General features: G+C 43.7%; 1 protein-coding gene across 1 annotated transcript in view; it reads right to left on the reverse strand.

Moving 5' to 3' along the window:
* Positions 1-16979, reverse strand: part of GATAD2A (GATA zinc finger domain containing 2A) — an 87836-nt gene extending 70857 nt beyond the window's left edge. Inside the window, exon 1 of the mRNA XM_083363673.1 lies at positions 16782-16979. The gene's annotated coding sequence lies outside the window, so the exon portion shown is untranslated. The remainder of the gene's footprint in view (positions 1-16781) is intronic.
* Between the last annotated feature and the right edge of the window lie 1160 nt (positions 16980-18139).

The following is an 18139-nucleotide window of genomic DNA, read 5'->3' on the forward strand; positions in this document are numbered from 1 at the left end:
GGCAGGGCTGCCCAAGGCCCCTTTTTGGTGGTGATTGTGCAGATAATTGAATGGAGCAGAGAATCCTGTAATTTTATTATTATAGGCAACTTTCCCCAAACTGGTAAACTATCAGATGTTTTCAACTTTTAAGTCCTAGAATTCTCAAGAAAATGGCCGAGATGCTTGGATGACAGAGATTACTTCAAGCATTTGACAGTTGGAGATTCTGCCTTGAATTCAAGTTTAATCCTTAGCTAGACATGTAGATGTGCACTTTCCATGGTACATCCAACAGATTTCACTTTTCATTGCAACCAAACAAAACTGAAATGGCTACACTTTCATGATATCATCTCAGTGGCCACAAAAGTCACATGACAGGGAGGATTATGGAAATACCGTCTTGCACTTTTTTTGCAGGGGATGGGGCGGGGTTCAACATATATGAAAGCTGTTGGTGACCAATCTAGTTTTTTGCAAGGCTGTATTTTGAATCAAAAAGAAAGCCGAGGAGCTCTGGCTTTGTAAGTAAGTCCCTCACAGACGGAAAACTTGAGGAAAGGATTCCTTTGGGGAAAACCTCCCCTATTGCACCTTGTGGCTATTTGTTCCAAGCACAAGCCAAGGGCACATTAAGGGCCGAAGTATATGGAATATGGACAACCTACAATGGTTTTGTCTATTGGTCCTGCAAACCAAAACTAGAATGAGTAGGCTAGCACAGTATGCAGTTCCTCTGCATGTTGGCACAATCCTTTTCTCCTGCCAAGATGCCTTATATGTGAATACAATATGCTGATTAATATAGAACAATGTAGGATAGACAGTATCATCACCAAATGGATTTGCAGTTGGCTGACCAACTGTACTCAGCACTTGGTCCTCAATGGCACTATATCTACATGAACTACATGATCTACACTATATCTACACACACACTGGGATATCTCACGGTTCTTTCTTAGGCCCAGTGCTCTTCAACATCTTTGCAAATGTCCTAGGTCAGGAGTGTCAAACTCACAATGCCATGTGATGTGTCCTGATGTATCCAGCCCAGGCCAGCAGTTTGACACCCCTGTCCTAGATGAAAGAACTGAGAGGTGCTCATCAAATTTGCAGATGACACCAAGCTGGGGGAAACTGCAAACCCTTTGGAAGATAGATCCAACATTCAGAGGGATCCTGACAGACTTGAGCACTGGGCCCTATCCAACAACATGCAGTTCAGTGGTGAGACAAGTTTTACACTTAAGCAGGAAAAACCAAATGCACAAGCAGAGGATAGGCAGTACCTGGCTTAACATTAGTGCCTGTGAGAGGGATCTAGCAGCCCTGCTTAAGTACGAATCAACAGAGTGCCATAGCTGCCAAAAAAAGCCAATGCCTCCTAGGCTGCATCAACAGAGGGACAGTATCAAGGTCACAAGAAGTGTTAGCATCATTTGTACTGCACTAGTAAGGCCACACTTGGAATACTGCATGCAGTCACAATATAAAAAAAGATGCTTGGATCCTAGAAAGAGTGCAGAGAAGAATAAAGATGATAAGGGGTCTGGAGGCTAAACTGTATGATGAACCGCTAAGGGAACTAGGTATATTTAGCCTAACAAACAAAAGGCTTAAGGGAGACCCGATAGCAGCCTTCCAACACTTGAAAGGCTATCCCAGGGAACAGGGCATTGATTTATTCCCCAAAACACTGGAGGGAGACCCAATCTGAAAATAAGGAGAAATTTTCTGACAGTGAGAACGATTAAATAATGAAACAGCTTGCCTTCTGGAGTTTTGAGTGCTCCATCACTGGAGAGTGTCAAGAAAAGACTGGATACCCATTTATCCAGGATGAGATTCCTGTCTTGGGGAGGAGGTTGGACTAGAAGACCTCTAAGGTCCCTTCCAGCCCTGTGATTCTCTTGAAAAGGATAGCAATGAGTCAGGCCAGTACATCCCTGGGTTATTTTTATGTTTCTACTAAAGTTGTCAGAGGGCTGGACTGAAACCTCCCATGAGCTTTTGTCTTCACTTCACCCACATTACGTTCTCATGGAAACAAGAACCTTTGTTGTCACTCCAGTATATGTGCACATGTGTGTGTGTGTGTGTGTGTGTGTGTGTGTATTGGGGGGGGAGGTAGGAAGGAGGGGAACTAAGGAAAGGAACCGGAACATCTCTAAGCTAGTGATTCTTCTGAGAGAAAATAACTCGAGTGCATCATTAAATGGAGCATTGAAGTACTACTTTAGTGGATCAGGTAGCTACTTAAAGCAAGACCTATCAACGATGCAAATATGGTAACGTCCTTCCTGGTATTAAGCCCAATTACTGTTTCTTGTGTGTCCACAAACAAAAATAGAGGCACAATTGTCTCCGTCCCATTGGCATTTTACAAGCGCACTCCTCCACCACCCCCCCCAGAACTTCCACAAGTTTTATCTTTGTTCATTTTTAAGAGAGGACCCACTGTCTCAAAGAATACCAACTGGGATCTGCTGGCCTGGCCTTCTTCGGGATCATCTCTGTCTTCCCCGACTTCTAAATTTCTCGGGAGGAGGAAGTCGCCAGGGAACTCCTCCGGTTGCTTAGCAACCACCTTGGGGACCTTGCACCATGGACACCATTTTAAGAGGCGGAATAGGCCCCTCATAATCGTTACATGAGCTCACCTATAAAGAGGCAAATCTTTACGAAGTTTCCTAGAGGCCCAGCTTTGCGTACCCACTCCTTTTTTTGTCATCCAAGAAAAAAAAGGGGGGTTAGAAGAGGGAAAGGAAGGGCAGAAAGCATGGAACTGGGGGTGGGTGGGTGTCGTTATCACAAAAGTGACAGTCTTAATTTGCCCACACAGGTTGATTGTGGTGAGAGAGAAAAGGGGCAACATAAATTACCTTAATGAAAGGACTCCCTGCTAGCCCACTCATTTGTCCCAATTTTAGCCACAGAGGAATTAATCAGGAAACAGCAAAATCAATACCCCGTTCATTGTTCGTTTTTGTCAAGGGACATCCTTCTACAAAATTGTAGCGAGACTCAAATTACTAGCATCCAACAGTATTAACCTGAGAAACAAAAAAAGATTAAGACATAAGCTTATATGAATTGCAGCTCATTTCATCCGACACATAGTGGCTATCTCGTGCCTCCGATGGGGTATCTGCATCTCACAAAAGTTGACGCTTTTTAGAAAATTGTTAAAAAATCGGAAAAAAGATACTACACACAGTCTTTGACTTACAACTACTTGTTTAATGATTGTTCAAAGTTACAACAGTACTGAAAAAAGTGACTTACAACTGTTCCAGCATCCCCATGGCCACCTCATCAAAATTTGGGTGCTTGGCAACTGATTCATATTTATGACAGTTGTAGTGTCCCGGGTCATGTGATCACTTTTTGAGACTTTCTGACAAGCAAAGTCGATGGGGAAGCCAGACTCACTTTACAACTGTGTTGCCAATTTAACAACTGCAGCGATTCACTTAACAACTATGGCAAGAAAGGTCGTAAAATGGAGCAAAACTCACTTAACAACTGTCTCACTTAGCAACAGTTCTTTGGGGCTTAATTGTGGCCGAAAGCCGAGGACTATGTGTACCAGATTCCTGATTTTTTTGCACCACAGACTAATGTGCGTTTCCTAGAATGTCTACTCTTAGGATAAAGCAGGTGTAAAGACAGTGAATGAATGGTTCACAAGCTGCATGAAACAATAATAATAATAATAATAATAATAATAATAATAATAATAATAATAATAATAATAATAATAATAATAATAATTTAATTTCTATACCGCCCTTCTCCTGAAGGACTCAGGGCGGTATACAGGGCATTAAATAAATAAAATAAAAAGAAAAACTAAAATCAGCACAAGAGCGTCACAGTTAACGAGGTATTCTTGGATCGGACTCAATGTAGTGTTTGAATCCAATTGCTGTAATTAAAAAAAGGGTCCCTATGATGCGAATTTAGCAACTGTAAACTGCAAGTGTTCCATGCATTTCCCATCATGTAGATACCAAAGCAGACATTTATTAAAATTGCTATCTACTGCAATCAATTCAACCCCCAATGGTTGGATATAAATGCAACAAATAAATAATATACAAATTCCATTGCCAGGATAGATATCTCCCATGTCACAGCAGTCTATGTGTTTAGTCTAGCTGCTTCTTGAATCAACACAACTGGGCCTTACTTGCTGACATGCTAATTCTCAGAGCAGTGAGGAAGACCTATTTGTTGTTTTATCGCGCTGGGTTGTATGTGTAACAGAATATAAAGCCTAGCCCTAGACAAAATACTGTTTCATCTGTTGCTAGCAATCAATCAATCAATCGGAATAGAACTGGAAGGGACCTTGGAGGTCTTCTAGTCCAACCTCCTGCTCAAGGAGACTATACAATTTCAGACAAACGACTGTCCAGACTTAATATAAGCTTAAGCTGCCAAATAAACTGCACTTAAAAGGCAAAGGTAAAGGTTCCCCCGCACATGCATGCTAGTCATTTCCGACTCTAGGGGCTGGTGCTCATCTCTGTTTCAAAGCCGAAGAGCCAGTGCTTGTCCAAGGACATCTCTGTGGTCATGTGGCCGGCATGACTAGACGCCAAAGGCGCACAGAACGCTGTTACCTTCCCACCAGAGTGGTCCCTATTTTTCTACTTGCATTTTTACATGCTTTCGAACTGCTAGGTTGGCAGAAGCTGGGACGAGTAACAGGCGCTCACTCTGTTACGCGGCACTCAGGATTCGAACCGCCAAACTGCCGACCTTCTGATCAACAAGCTCAGCGTCCTAACCCACTGAGCCACCGGTGGTTAAATCAAAATCGTGCTAACCAAATTAACTATCATATTTTTGAGCTGGAAGGAGCCCAACTGACTTGATGTTCTGATCTGCATCTCGCTTGCCTGAATTCAGAGTATGGTGGTGCCCAGAACTGCACATAACATTCAAGACAGACAATAACTAAGCAATGTAGAACAGAATGGTGTGTGTATAAATACACACACACACACAAGAGAGAGAGAGAGAGAGAGAGAGAGAGAGAGAGAGAGAGAGAGAGAGAGAGAGAGAGAGAGAGAGAGAGTCCTTGACTTACAACCACAATTGGAACCAGGATTTCCATTGCTAAGCAAGGCGGCTGTTAAATGAGTCACACCCAGTTTCATTACCTTTTATGCCATGGACATTAAGCGAATCTTACTTCCCTCATTTTTAAGTGATGAAAATCAGCTGGGAAGGTCACAAATGGTTTACGTATGACCCTGTGATACTATAAATATAAATACATGTCGGTTGCCAAGTGCCTGAATTTTGATCATCTAACCATGAGGATGCTGCAATGGTTGTTAAGTGTGAGGACTGGTTGGAAGTTATTATTTTCAGTGCCATTGCAACTTCCATTACTAAACAAATGGTTGTAAATTGAGGATTACCTGCCCTACTTTTGAGGCAGCCAATTCGTACTTGTCTTCTTTTGCAAATATGAACCACTGATTACTCATATTGAGGTTACGATCAACTACAATTTCAAATTTTTGCAAGTTCCATTGTCAAGGTAGATATCTCCCATTTTCTACCAGTCCACTAGATTTCTTTCCCCTAAGCAAGTAACTTTGCATTTGGTTCTTTAATTTCTGTTGTTTGATCCATTAATCAATAAAAAATCTTCCCCCTCCAGTATTAACTGTTCCACCCAGTTTTGCACAATTAGCAAGTTTCAAAGCTACTCCAACTAGTCACTAATAAAAATGTTGACTTAGGACCTTGCAGTGACCCAATTATACCTTTCAATACCAAAACTACTAAAGAGTTCTCTTTGAGTATAATTTTCAAGCCAGGTTGTGTATCCACCTGTTGTCATGTCATCCAGCCCACACCTACTGATCAGAATAGTTTCTCTCTTGAGGGTAGACTGACACAGTCTTCAAACACTATTCTACAAAGCAGTAAAAACCAAATTATTCTGCAGGGAAAGTAGTATTCCAGGCTAGCTATGTTTATGACACCTACGGTGTATTTAAATATATTTTTTCTCACTTTTTTTGGTTTTAAGCCTAATCGTATATTTATTTTAGACTGTTCTATTTTGCTCTTGTCAACTGCCCTTAGGATTCAGCAGTGTAGAAGATAAATAGAAGGGCAGTCCCATCAATTAGTTCACTAAAATCAAGTTATATTATGCCTACTGCATTCCCATACTCTTATTTTGCATCCCAATTTAAAAAAATAAGCTACACCGCTATATAATCCCTCCCGAAGATTTTCTATTATTCTCTACCCCACCCTCTGCATTGCTTCTACACTGCTTTTGTGATGGCATTCAACCCAAAATGTGCATTAATTTGCAAAATCTGCAAAAATTTTCTAAAGCAATGGTTGGGACCTGCTAAATAAATGCCACTTGAACTGACCACACGGTTGCTTTTCTGATCATTGAATTTGCCATGCTGGCTGTTGCTGATCTAAACAAGAGATCAGAGCAAGCTGTAGAGGTAAATTTCAAGGTAAGTAAAATTCAGTCATATCTGGACCTACTTACATCTGGGTAGGTCCAGACGTGACTGGAGCAAAGTTACATAGGTTTCATTTGACCATGTGTTCCCTATGGGAGTGAATAATTTCCTACAACAAAGGTTCTGTCACCAGTGGATTGGACCAATGTCTTACCTGCCCTTTTGGGCTGGGAAGTGGTACGTGCCTCTTTGGAAAGTACCAACTACCTTAAAAGGATGTGATGGTGAGCCCATTTCTGAAGAGCCATATGCCTTGTTCTAATTATATCAGACAATTTCAATCATTCTCCATTTCCTCCTTTTTTATGGAAGATTTTGGCCTACTGAACCTCACAACGGCATTGACCGATAGCCCTCTGGACCATCTATAGGAGCTGGGGAAAGGTTGAACTAGTTTATGTGGATTCCACTCCCCCCCCCATGGGCTGTTCCTGTCAACAGTACTGAGAAAAGGTGATCAGACAACTGATCTCTCTTTTGTGATGTGCCACTAGCTTCAGCATCCCTCTTTTTCAAAAACCACCTACACTTAAGCCACCAATTTGGAGTGAGATATCATTTGTTTGCTGATGATACCAGACATGGATGTCAATCACGGACCAAGTTGGAGATGCAGAAGTCTTGACTCAGGGTCTGGTGTCCGGAGGGACAGAGTGGGAAAAAACCAATGTAAACTGGACCCTGACAAGATGGAGTTATCATTTGTCCAAAATCTGCCTGCATCTCTGTCAGCTCTTATCCTGGTTTTGGATGTGTTGTAGACTTCTTCTGAAGGAGCCAGGTCTTCAACATGGGCATTCACTCGGGTTCATGGTTGCTGCCTGATCATCAAGTGGAGGGCCAATGACAAAGAAGCCGTTGCCAAGATTGTGTGGATGACCTGTGGTGATCCTCTGAGACAGGAGGCCGTGTGTCAGACCTTCAAGTTAAGCAAGGCCAGGAAAGACTCTATAAGGATTGCTGTAAGCAATGATCGAGTCTTGAATGCCTGAAAGTTTCTCCCTCCCTCCCTCCCCCACTCTTATTTCCAAGAGCAATCAAGGCAGAGTAATCCTGAATTTTTTTTATCCACCCTCCTCTCTTTCAAGGCTAAGATGGTGTTTATGTATTTGCCTTTGCATTCCTATTTCAAGGCTCTCTCTGCAAGCCTCTACACTTTGGCAATGGTGACACATGCCTTTATCACCTCCAGGCTAGATGGCTGCAACATGCTGTACATGGAGCTGTCTCAGAAGTCTATCTGAAAACTGTTCATTTTATTTATCAATTTTTTGGGAACGGAATTTTTGCATTTTGAAACTGTTCATCTTTTGAAACCATTAAGTATCACAGAAAGCAGCTGACCATATGCTGGCAAACAACGAATCACCACAGCCATGTGATACAGGCAGTCCTTGACTTACAATCATTCATTTAGCAACTAACCGTTCAAAGTTACAATGGCACTGAAAAAAGTGACTTATCACCAGACCCCGGATTTACAACCATCAACAGCATCCTCCATGGTCACATGATAAAAATTTGGGGCAATTGGCACGTATTAACAGCAGTTGTAGCATCCTGGGGAGTCACGCGATCGCCATATGCAACCTTCCCCGATGGCTTCTAACAAGCAAAGTCAATGGGGGAAGCCAGATTCAGTTAATGATCACATTTCACTTAACAACAGTGATTCACTTAGCGCAAAAAAGGTTGCAAAATTGAGCGCAACCCACTTTAACATCCACCTTGGAAAGTGACAGAAATTCTGGTCCCAGTTGTGGATACAAACTGAGGACTACCTGTTATTAGTTTTTTGTGGGTATTGACCTGGGAATGGAAGCTTTTAAATCAAATTCTAGGTGTGAGACCTTTTGGATAGTTTTGTTAGATTGTGTTTCCATTGGGAAATTTAGCATTTATAGGCAAAAGTTTATAAGGCTACTGTCATTGCAAAAAAGGAAAAGGACCCTGAGAAATTCTCAGGTCCTTTTTTAAGTTTATCAAGATGCCAGAGAGTGCTCTTTTGTCTACTATAAAGGAAAAACAAAGCCAGAATTCCTACATTAGTACAGTTACATATCTTGAGATAACGTTCAAAATTATATCACAATGATCTTGAATGTAATAATGTGGTTAATTCAATGATCTTAAACACAAGTGGCATTCAAGATAGCAATTCAAGCTAATCAAATGGATCAATCTGATTGATTGATCAAATTTCAAAACCACCCATCTTTCTCACAGAGGGATTCTGGGTGGTATACAAATAAAATATTAAAACATAAAAAACTGTATGTAGCGAGAGTAGGACCCATCTCATCTTGTGGTGGTGGTGGGGGGGGAGAAAGTTCCAGAGGGTAGGGGCAATGGCAGAGAAGTCAAAATTCTTTAACTGATGAGGTCCACAATATTCCTTCTCTGCTTAACTGGGTGGGATGGATTGATGTGATGGGACCAAGAAGCTGTGGCCCAAGCTGAATCAACTATTTTTTCAGATAAACATTTCCAGCACTGTTAAAAATAAACTGTCCACCTCTAATAGGTATTTGTTCATTAATTCCCAAAAGGAAAAAAATCCAATTCCCTCAAGGTAATTTTCAGTCAAAGTAAATTTTGTTGCTGTTCAGTTGCTATGTTGTGTCAGACTCTTCACAACCCCATGGACCATAGCAAGCCAGGCCCTCATGTCCTCCACCGTCTACTGTAGCCTTACCCAAATTCATGTTCATTGCATCGATGACACTGTCTAACCATCTCCTCCTCTGCCGTCCCCTTCTCCTTTCGCTTTCCATCTTTCCCAACATCAGGATCTTTTCCAATGAATCCTCTCTTCTCATTAAGTGGCTAAATTATCAGCTTCAGTTATCTGTCCTTCCAAAGAACAGTCAGGATTTATTTCCTTTAGGACTGATTACAGGTAAATTACCCAATGATATGAATGCACAGCCAAGGCCTACTGGCTAAACAGTAGAGTGACATCACCCTACATACCCATGATCACTTCATCAGTGGGAGCAACTATTGTCCATGACTAAATGAGGATGGAAAACAGCAGCAACCCCCCCCCCCAAAAAAGGTAAAGGTTCCCCTGCACATGCGTGCTAGTCGTTTCCGACTCTAGGGGCCGGTGCTCATCTCCGTTTCAAAGCCGAAGAGCCAGCGCTTGTCAGAGGACGTCTCTGTGGTCATGTGGCTGGCATGACTAGACGCCAAAGGCGCACGGAACGCTGTTACCTTCCCACCGTAGTGGTCCCTATTTTTCTACTTGCATTTTTACGTGCTTTCGAACTGCTAGGTTGGCAGAAGCTGGGACGAGTAACAGGTGCTCACTCTGTTACGCGGCACTCGGGATTCGACCTGCCAAACTGCTGACCTTCTGATCGACAAGCTCAGCGTCCTAACCCACTGAGCCACCGCGTCCCCAAAAAAAGAAGGCCTCAAAAGAACTCAGGGGGAAGAAAATAAATCAGGTGAATATTTACAGGATGATCATTATAGTGGATGAGATGCACTGTTTGCCAGAATCAAATAAATCAATCAAACTTCTGTTTTGATCCAAAAACCAAAACTGGAGAATGGTTAGTAATTTCCTTTTCATTTATTTGTTAAATTTATTTGCCACTCATCTCACCATGGGGCTACTCTGGGCAGCTTACCATATTATTAGCAAGTTTCTGAATTGCTAATTGTTTTTTCAGATATCCAACCAATTTTGAGGATTTTTTTTATGACAAGACAGCAGGCAAAAGCTGTAGGATCAAGAAAAAAGAAGTCTCATTTGCAAACACCTTTTCAGCTGGCCACAAGTATTTCTGGAAACCAGTCAGACAATAAAGGGAGAATGTAGTACAGGTAGTCCTCGACTTACAATTGAGCTCAAAATTTCTGTTGCTAAGTGAGACATTTGTTAAGTGAATTTTGCTCCATTTTACGACCTTACTTGCCACAGTTGTTTAGGGAATCACTGCAGCTCTTAAGTTAGTAACACAGCTGTTAAGTGAATCTGCCTGCCCACTGACTTTGCTTGTCAGAAGGTCGCCGGGACGCTGCAACTGTCATAAATACAAGTCAGTTTCCAAGCATCTGAAATTTTGATCATGTGATCGTGGAGATGCTGCAATGGTCACGTGTGTGAAAAAACGGTCGTCAGTCACTTTTTCCAGGGCTGTTGTAACTTCAAACAAGTCACTAAATGGTCTGTTGTAATTGAGGACTCTTACCTGTATAGGAAAATTTTGCAATGCTTTCTACCTGGTTACCTTTGAAGTATGCTTAGAAACTGCAGTTAATGAAAAATACAGCATTGCCATTATTAACCAGGATGGGATAGAGCAGAGGTTTTCAAACTTGGCCCTTTTATGATTTGTGGACTTCAACTCCCAGGAATTCTGGGAGTTGAAGTCCACAAGTCATAAAAGGGCCAAGTTTGAAGACCCCCTGAGATAGAGAATATTACATCAGTTCTGAAACAATTAAAAGTTGTGACCACATTTTTTCATGGTCAACTCAACGCAACCACACACTCACCCAGCCCAACAACACCAATCTCAGCAGATGGCTTTTAAATGGTCAGGACTAATGTGCTTTTAGGGCCACTTGCTCATTCTTTAATTGTGGGATGTTTTCTTTAGTATTTCTCTTTCTGAGTCATCTGATGGCATCTTCATTTTATTTTCGGTTTCAGGTGAAAACCTGCTTTCTCTCACTCACTCACACACATAAAAACCTCCTCCTAACAGTTTTTTTTAAAAAAAAGTCCTTGCTTTGTGTTTGTTTTTAATTTCACCCTCTACAAATTTGTCTTTTACGGATTTTAAATCATCTGGGAGACTGAATGCTCCCCCCTCCTTATCTGCTCCAGAAAGTTGAGGGACTGGATGGATTAAGGGGTTTAGGTCCTGTCCTGCAAAGTGGAGATTTTTTCACAGGACGTAAAGGTAGCCCATGACATTACATGAACGCTGTTTCCAAGTGTAAGCCTCTCTGTAAGCCGTAACTGAAAAGGGACCATCGGACGGCTAAGAATAATGAAATGGGATATGCTGGAGAATGCCATGGATTGGTGAAGTTCCCGGGGACAACTGCTAGGAATGACGCAGCCGTGAACACTAAATCTACTGTACACTAAGAATCTATCCCTTTGTTTACTCTGCGGCATTTCTGCCAACTCATTCCCCAATGACTTCTTTTAAGATCCAGATGTTAAAGGAAGCAAGAGTTGGGGAAAAGTACTAGGTGAGCTATCCAGGTTTGGGAAGCGTGCCAAATACAAGCAGATGCTGATGCAACAACACAGCTTTACTATGCAACATTTTCCCTTTTTTTTTTTCTTTGACCATTCCTCCACCTGGCAATTGAGATGTAACAGAGAAAGATAAGCGCTTGTCCCAGCAAGTATCTTAAGGGAAGATGCCATTTCAGCAAGCTCATTACGATTGGAAGGAAGATACTACAAATTTCAATTCTACAGTACAGGTAACCCTCAACCACAACTCAGCCTAAAATTTATGTTGCTAAGCAAGAAACTTGTCAAGCGAGGACCTTTCTTGCCACGTTGTTGTTAACTGAATCGTGGCAGTTGTTAAGTTGGTTACATGCATCTGGCATACCCACTGACATCGATTTGTCAGAAGGTTGCAAAAGGTGAACACAGTGTGATCCTGGGACACTGTAACCAACTGCCAACTGTGTCAGTTGCCAACTGCCTGACCATGGGGATGCTGCAACGGTTGCAAGTATGAAAAAAATGGTCACCGGTCACTTCAAAAACTTATGTTGTAATAGGTGTTCAGGTCTTTAGGGTGCCATAAGACTAGCTGCCATTTTTACTGCTAAAGGCCAAATACAGCTACCCCTTTGGACCTAATGAAAAATATCTCTCCACATATAATAATTTGAGGACACAATGAATACAGATAGTTCTAACGCACAATCACTCATGTGGTAACTATTCAAAATTACAACAGCACTCAAAAAAGTAACCCAGGACTGGTCGTCATACTTATCACCCCTGCAGCAGCCCCACAGTCACATGATCAAAATCTGGCCACTTGACAACCAGCATTTATTTATCCCGGTTGCAGCATCCTGGGCTATGTTGATCATCATCTGCGGCCTTCTCTGATGGCTTCCGACAAGCAATGTCAAAGGGGAAGTTTAATTCACTTAACAACCAAATGGTTCACACTTAACAAATTCAATGATTCATTTAACTACTGTGGCAAAAAGGTCAAAAAAATAAGGCGCAATTCATTTAATGACCGTTTTTGCTTAGCAATGGATATTCTGGTGCCAACTGTGGTAATAAGTTGAAGACGACCAGTAAATGGCATCTACCCAGTGCTTCAATCATTTGAGTTTTTCCCCTCCGGATAAGAGTTGCAGATATTACCATCGTGTTATAGCTACAGAGTATATTTCACCCAGGAAGTAATGTTAACTGAGATCAGCAAATTTCCATTTTAAGCTAATCTCCTTGGTGGTTAGTACATTGTTCCAAACTTTGAGTTTGATCTTCTTTGTCTCTCTGCTAACAATTCTGGAAGAAGGTATTTATTTCGCAGGATTTTGACTCTTTCTTTGGTTATCTTTATCAAGCAGCATGGCTTTACATATGGTACCAGCTAAAGAGAAAAAATCATTAAGTTCAGGGTTCAATTAACCACATATATAAAATTCCACAGCTGAAGAACTAACAGAAATCTAGGAACTCAGAACAGAAAGCAAAAACCAATACAAGCATGTTGCCTGCAAACTAACTTTAATTCCCAAACTCTAGGCTTGCACATTTCTGAAGTTAAATTTCATCAAAACCCACTGTCAACTTTGAAAATGGAATTTCCAAGCCTCGCAGTTCTGCTTTTATTTGTCTCTGTCTGTCGGAACCACGAATTCTGAATTCTGAAACCAAATAGGATGTCCAGTTACACCTCTGACATCAAACTCCAGAGCAAAAAAGTCTGCAAAGTGGTCAATTAAATGAAAAGCATTACAGCAAGTCATCTCCCTTTTCTGTATTCCCAGCCCCTGGTGTTCATAGACAGCTTCTGAACACAGAAATTTATCATGGCTAATAAGTGACTTAATTTGCTTACTGCTAGCCTCTGCAAGTGGCCCCAATCATATTGTAAAAGACTTGCTTTGTTGTTGTTAGTTGCGAAGTCGTGTCTGACCTATCACGACCCGATGGACAGCATTCCTCCAGGCAGGTGCCTTTTGGTACTGTCCATGGGGTTTTCACGGCAAAGATACTGGACTGGGTTGCCATTTCCTTCTCCAGTGGATCACATTTTGTCAGAACTCTCTGCTATGACCTGTCCTGCACGGCATAGCTCATAGCTTCGTTGAATTACGCAAGCCCCTTCGCCACGACAAGGCAGTAATCCATGAAGACTTGCTAGATCAGTACAAACTTTCAGGGACCTCAGAAACTCTGGTCAGTCTGATGCTCTTCCAAAGTATACAAGCCAAGACAAGAAGGCACCACTTTGCTCCCAGTGATTGCTCTAATAATTTTCTCTATTATGGCTAGAGAAAACCATGGTCTTCAACTTCCGTGGCTAATTAATAGGTACGAGTTATAGCCTGGAAAAACTATGGTATGTTATAACGCACAACATATATACTTTGTCTTTTTAAAGAAATCTAAATGCTTACATTACTAACAAACCCTACAAACTATTTTGCCTGTCATCTCAGCCCACCCATAGGAAAATTGAAATTCAGGAGGTACGGGACACCCTCTGCCATTTATTTATTAAATTTATATGCTGCCCATTTCACTGTCAAGTGCCTCCATGTGTCACTGGATGATTACTAGGTTTTCTCTCTCTCCCCCCCCCAAAATTCCAAGTATCACCACCACCACCCCCAACATCCACACCTTTCATACACATGTTGCTCGTTCATTTTACATTGGGTTGGCTTAGCAACCATCTGTATTCACCTTTCCTGCATTAAGAGAAATCTCCTGGAGGAAACTTGAGTTAATTTGGGGACAAATCCTGCAAATGACGGCTAAAGAGGCTTCTAAACTGGAGGCTGAAACATATAGGGAACGGTCGCTGGAATTGGGTAAGTGTAGTTTAACGAAGGGTGAGGGGTGACATGATAGCAGTGTTCCAATATCTCAGGGGCAGCCACAAAGAAGAGGGAGCCAAGCTATTCTCCAAAGCACCTGAAAGCAGGACAAGAAGCAATGGATGGAAACTAGTCAAGGAGAGAAGCAACCTAGAACTAAGGAGAAACTTCCTGACAGTTAGAACAATTAACCAGTGGAACAACCTGCCTCCAGAAGCGGTGAATGCTCCAACACTGGAAGTTTTTAAGAAGAGACTGGACAGCCATTTGCCTGAAATGGTATAGGGTTTCCTGCCTGAGCAGGGGGTTGGACTAGATGACCTCCAAGGTCCCTTCCAACTTTCTGCTTCTTCTTCTTATCATCATTATTAAACTGATCCAGAACAATAAATCTATGTTCCCAGGGAATAAAAATGAATGCAGTCAGACTTACTTTCAATGAAATATTCAGATACACTCTCACTATACGCTGATGTTCTATAATGGCTGTCAACACTCTCTTCATGATTCCACCCGCACCCTCCCACCCCCAAGTCATCTAAATCAGAGAGGCATCTGTTTTGCTATGTCTTGCCAGAAAACACCCTGGTGCCAATTCTTTCCTCAGCGACCATTTATGATTTTAATCTGGGAAAGGAGAGCACGTTGCATTTGTAATTTTAGAAACTTAAATAAGGGGGGGGGTGTCCCTTCAAGACTTTGAAAAAGATGTGGACATGGCTGGGAATGGGAGCATTTCCCCTATAAACCAGAGGCAAGTTTTGTCAGCGTGCTATCTCTAATTACCTTGCAATTCTATTAACTTCAGTGGAATATTTTTTAAAAATGCCAGGGGTTCAGGAGAGGAACACCCACAACCGTCCTGGAAGGAAGGGAGGGGACAAGCATCCAGGAAGGGGTGGGGCAAGAAAGGGGGAACTACAAGGTCGACCAGACTCCTGGGGGAAGCTTGCAACACACCCCCCCCCCCTATTTTTTAACGCATGTTTAAAGTGAAGGCAAAATAATACGTGAACAGGACCCGGACTGAGGGGGGGGGTGGTGGTGGCGGCGGGGAAAGACTTTTACTTTGACATCAGATTCTTTCCGGCTGCAAACCAGATTAAGGGCCAAGAAGAAAACACCGATGTCCCCTTAAGGTTCCTGCCCCTCCCCCGCTCTAAAGGCTGCTTTCTCTCTCCCCCCCCCTCCCCGCAAACTCCCCAAGAGCTGCCGCCTCCGCGATCTCTTCTCCAGGGCCATCTCTGGAACACAGGACACCATTGTCCAAAGTGAAACCCCCCCCCACCCGTTTAAAGCCCTCCGCCGGCCTCGCCAAATGAAAACAGCCCCTAAAACTCGCACCTCATTTATGCAACAAAAGAGCGGACGGAGACACGAGGGGGGGGTCGTCTCTAAAACCGCGACTTTATAAAGCAAAAATAATAATAATAATAATAATTAATAATGGGGGGGGATCTCCACTCCTTTTTCCCCTCTGCCGCCCCCCCCCATCTTAACTCTACATTCGCTTCCCAAGCGTGTGACGGTGGAAGAGGAAGCAAGCACGGCCAGCAAAAGAGGGAAGAGTGGGGGGAGGGGGAGGGAAGGGAGGCAGCTATTACAACTTTCCGAAACAAATGTTGCCCCCCCCCTACAGACACACACACACACACACACACGCTAGCAAAAAGGCCGGCGGCTACCAGTATCCGACAGTATTTGGATCGCCCCACGCTATGCTGGGGTGTGTGTGTGTGGGGGGGGGCTGGGGGTTTGTTTTGGAATGAAAAAGTTTTTTTAAAAAAATATATATATAAAAACATTATTTAGAAGAGCGAGAGGGAGGAAGAGAGGGACAAACCAGCTCCAGATCATCGCTTCTTCTGCCTCTGCCTCCCCTCCCCGCTCCCACTCCTTACTCTTCTTATCCTCCATGAAGTAAAACCGGAATCAACTTCCTTGGGAGTTTTAACATTTCGAAAGCCGTAGAATAATGTTAAGCTCTTCGGGGGGGGCCTTTCAACTTACGCAGACGACAGCAGAAGCCCCACCGCCGCATTTCACCCCACTCTCAACTTGGGGGGGGGCGGGGGGAGGTTTTAGGGTGGCCGATTACCGCAAAGCGAACTTGCCGAGCGGCCTTAGGCTTTTTGACGCAGGTTCCACCCCCACCCACCCCCCACCCACCCCCCTTTCATGTAAAAAATATATATGAAACTTTGAAGAGGATGCACTTACAAAACTGCTGGCTCCCAGATCCAAGGGGAGAAAAAGATCCCGTCCTCTAGAGTCCTCTTCCTTCCTTCCTTCCTTCCTTCCTTCCTTCCTTCCTTCCTCCCTCCCCACCCCCACCTCGTCCTCCACAATCGCGGGCAAGGGGGGAACGCAGAAGAAGCCGCCTCTTTTTTTCTTTTTTTTTCAAACCAGCCGGCTTTAGATTCCTTCTTCCTTCTGATCCGGCCGCTCCATCGCCGCCCCCCCCCTCCTTTACCAAATGCGCTTCTTACACGTGCAGTCGGTCGGGCAGAGCATGCGCGCGCAACGCTGCCTTAATTCGCTCGGCTCGTTTCCCCCTCCTCCCCGGGTCGAGCTAAATTAATTAGATTGCATTGGCAAAAAAAAACACCAAAAAAAACCCTCTCCTCCTCCTCCTCCTCTTCCTCCCCACCCCCCTTTTATTTGGCGTCAAATGGAACAGTTGGAGGCGGAGAGAGAGAGAGAGAGAGAGAGAGAGAGAGGTAACAGTTGGTACGGTTGGACCCGTAACTAGGCGAGGGTTAAAAATGAAATCGGCGTCGGCAGGCCGGCCCGAAGATGGGAGAACGGGCGAGCTGATGATGCAGCAAAGCCCCCCGTCCCTCCCTCCTCTTTCTTTACGCGGCAGTTTGGGGGCCACGTGGAGAGGCCGGACTAATAGGGCTCAGGCAACGAACCAAGCCCGCTCTCGTGTGGACGGAGACGCGTGTATGTGTGTGTGGGGGGGCTTCCTTCCACGTGTTGGGGTGCGCAGCTCCCACCGAGGAGAGGAGGAGGCGGCGGCGCGGCGGGGTCTTCAAACTTGGCCCTTTGATGACTTGTGGACTTCAAGTCCCAGAATTCCTCAGCCAGCTACTGGCTGAGGAATTCTGGGACTTGAAGTCCACAAGTCATCAAAGGGCCAAGTTTGAAGACCCCCTCCGGTCCTGCTGAGCCTCCTGGAAGGAGGAGGAGGAGGAGGAGCAGCACCCGCCGTCGAGCCCGGGCAGGGCGGTGCTTCCGAGGGCGCTCGATTTTTCCGGGATGGTCTCGTCGTGGGAAGAGCGACCCAGGGCTTCTTTGCATCCCTTGCGCGGCCTGGTAGAAACCCTGTTGGCCGTGCCGAGAACGCGTCGCTTCTCCGAGCGTTTTTTTTTCCTTTTCTTTTCTTAACGGGAGCGCAACGGACTCGGCTACTCGTGCTTCGGGGTAAGAAAGAGAGGGATTTCTTTTTTTTTTTTATTGAAAAGTTTTAACATACATTTTATCTTTAACAATCCCCCCTCCCCTCTCCCTCCCTCCCTACCCCTCTCCCCCTCCCCCCCCCCACTTCCCAGAGCTAAGTACAAGGTATAGAAAAG

The sequence above is a fragment of the Vipera ursinii genome (assembly GCF_947247035.1).
Source record: "Vipera ursinii genome assembly, chromosome: 1".
NCBI classification, from domain to species: Eukaryota; Metazoa; Chordata; class Lepidosauria; order Squamata; family Viperidae; genus Vipera; species Vipera ursinii.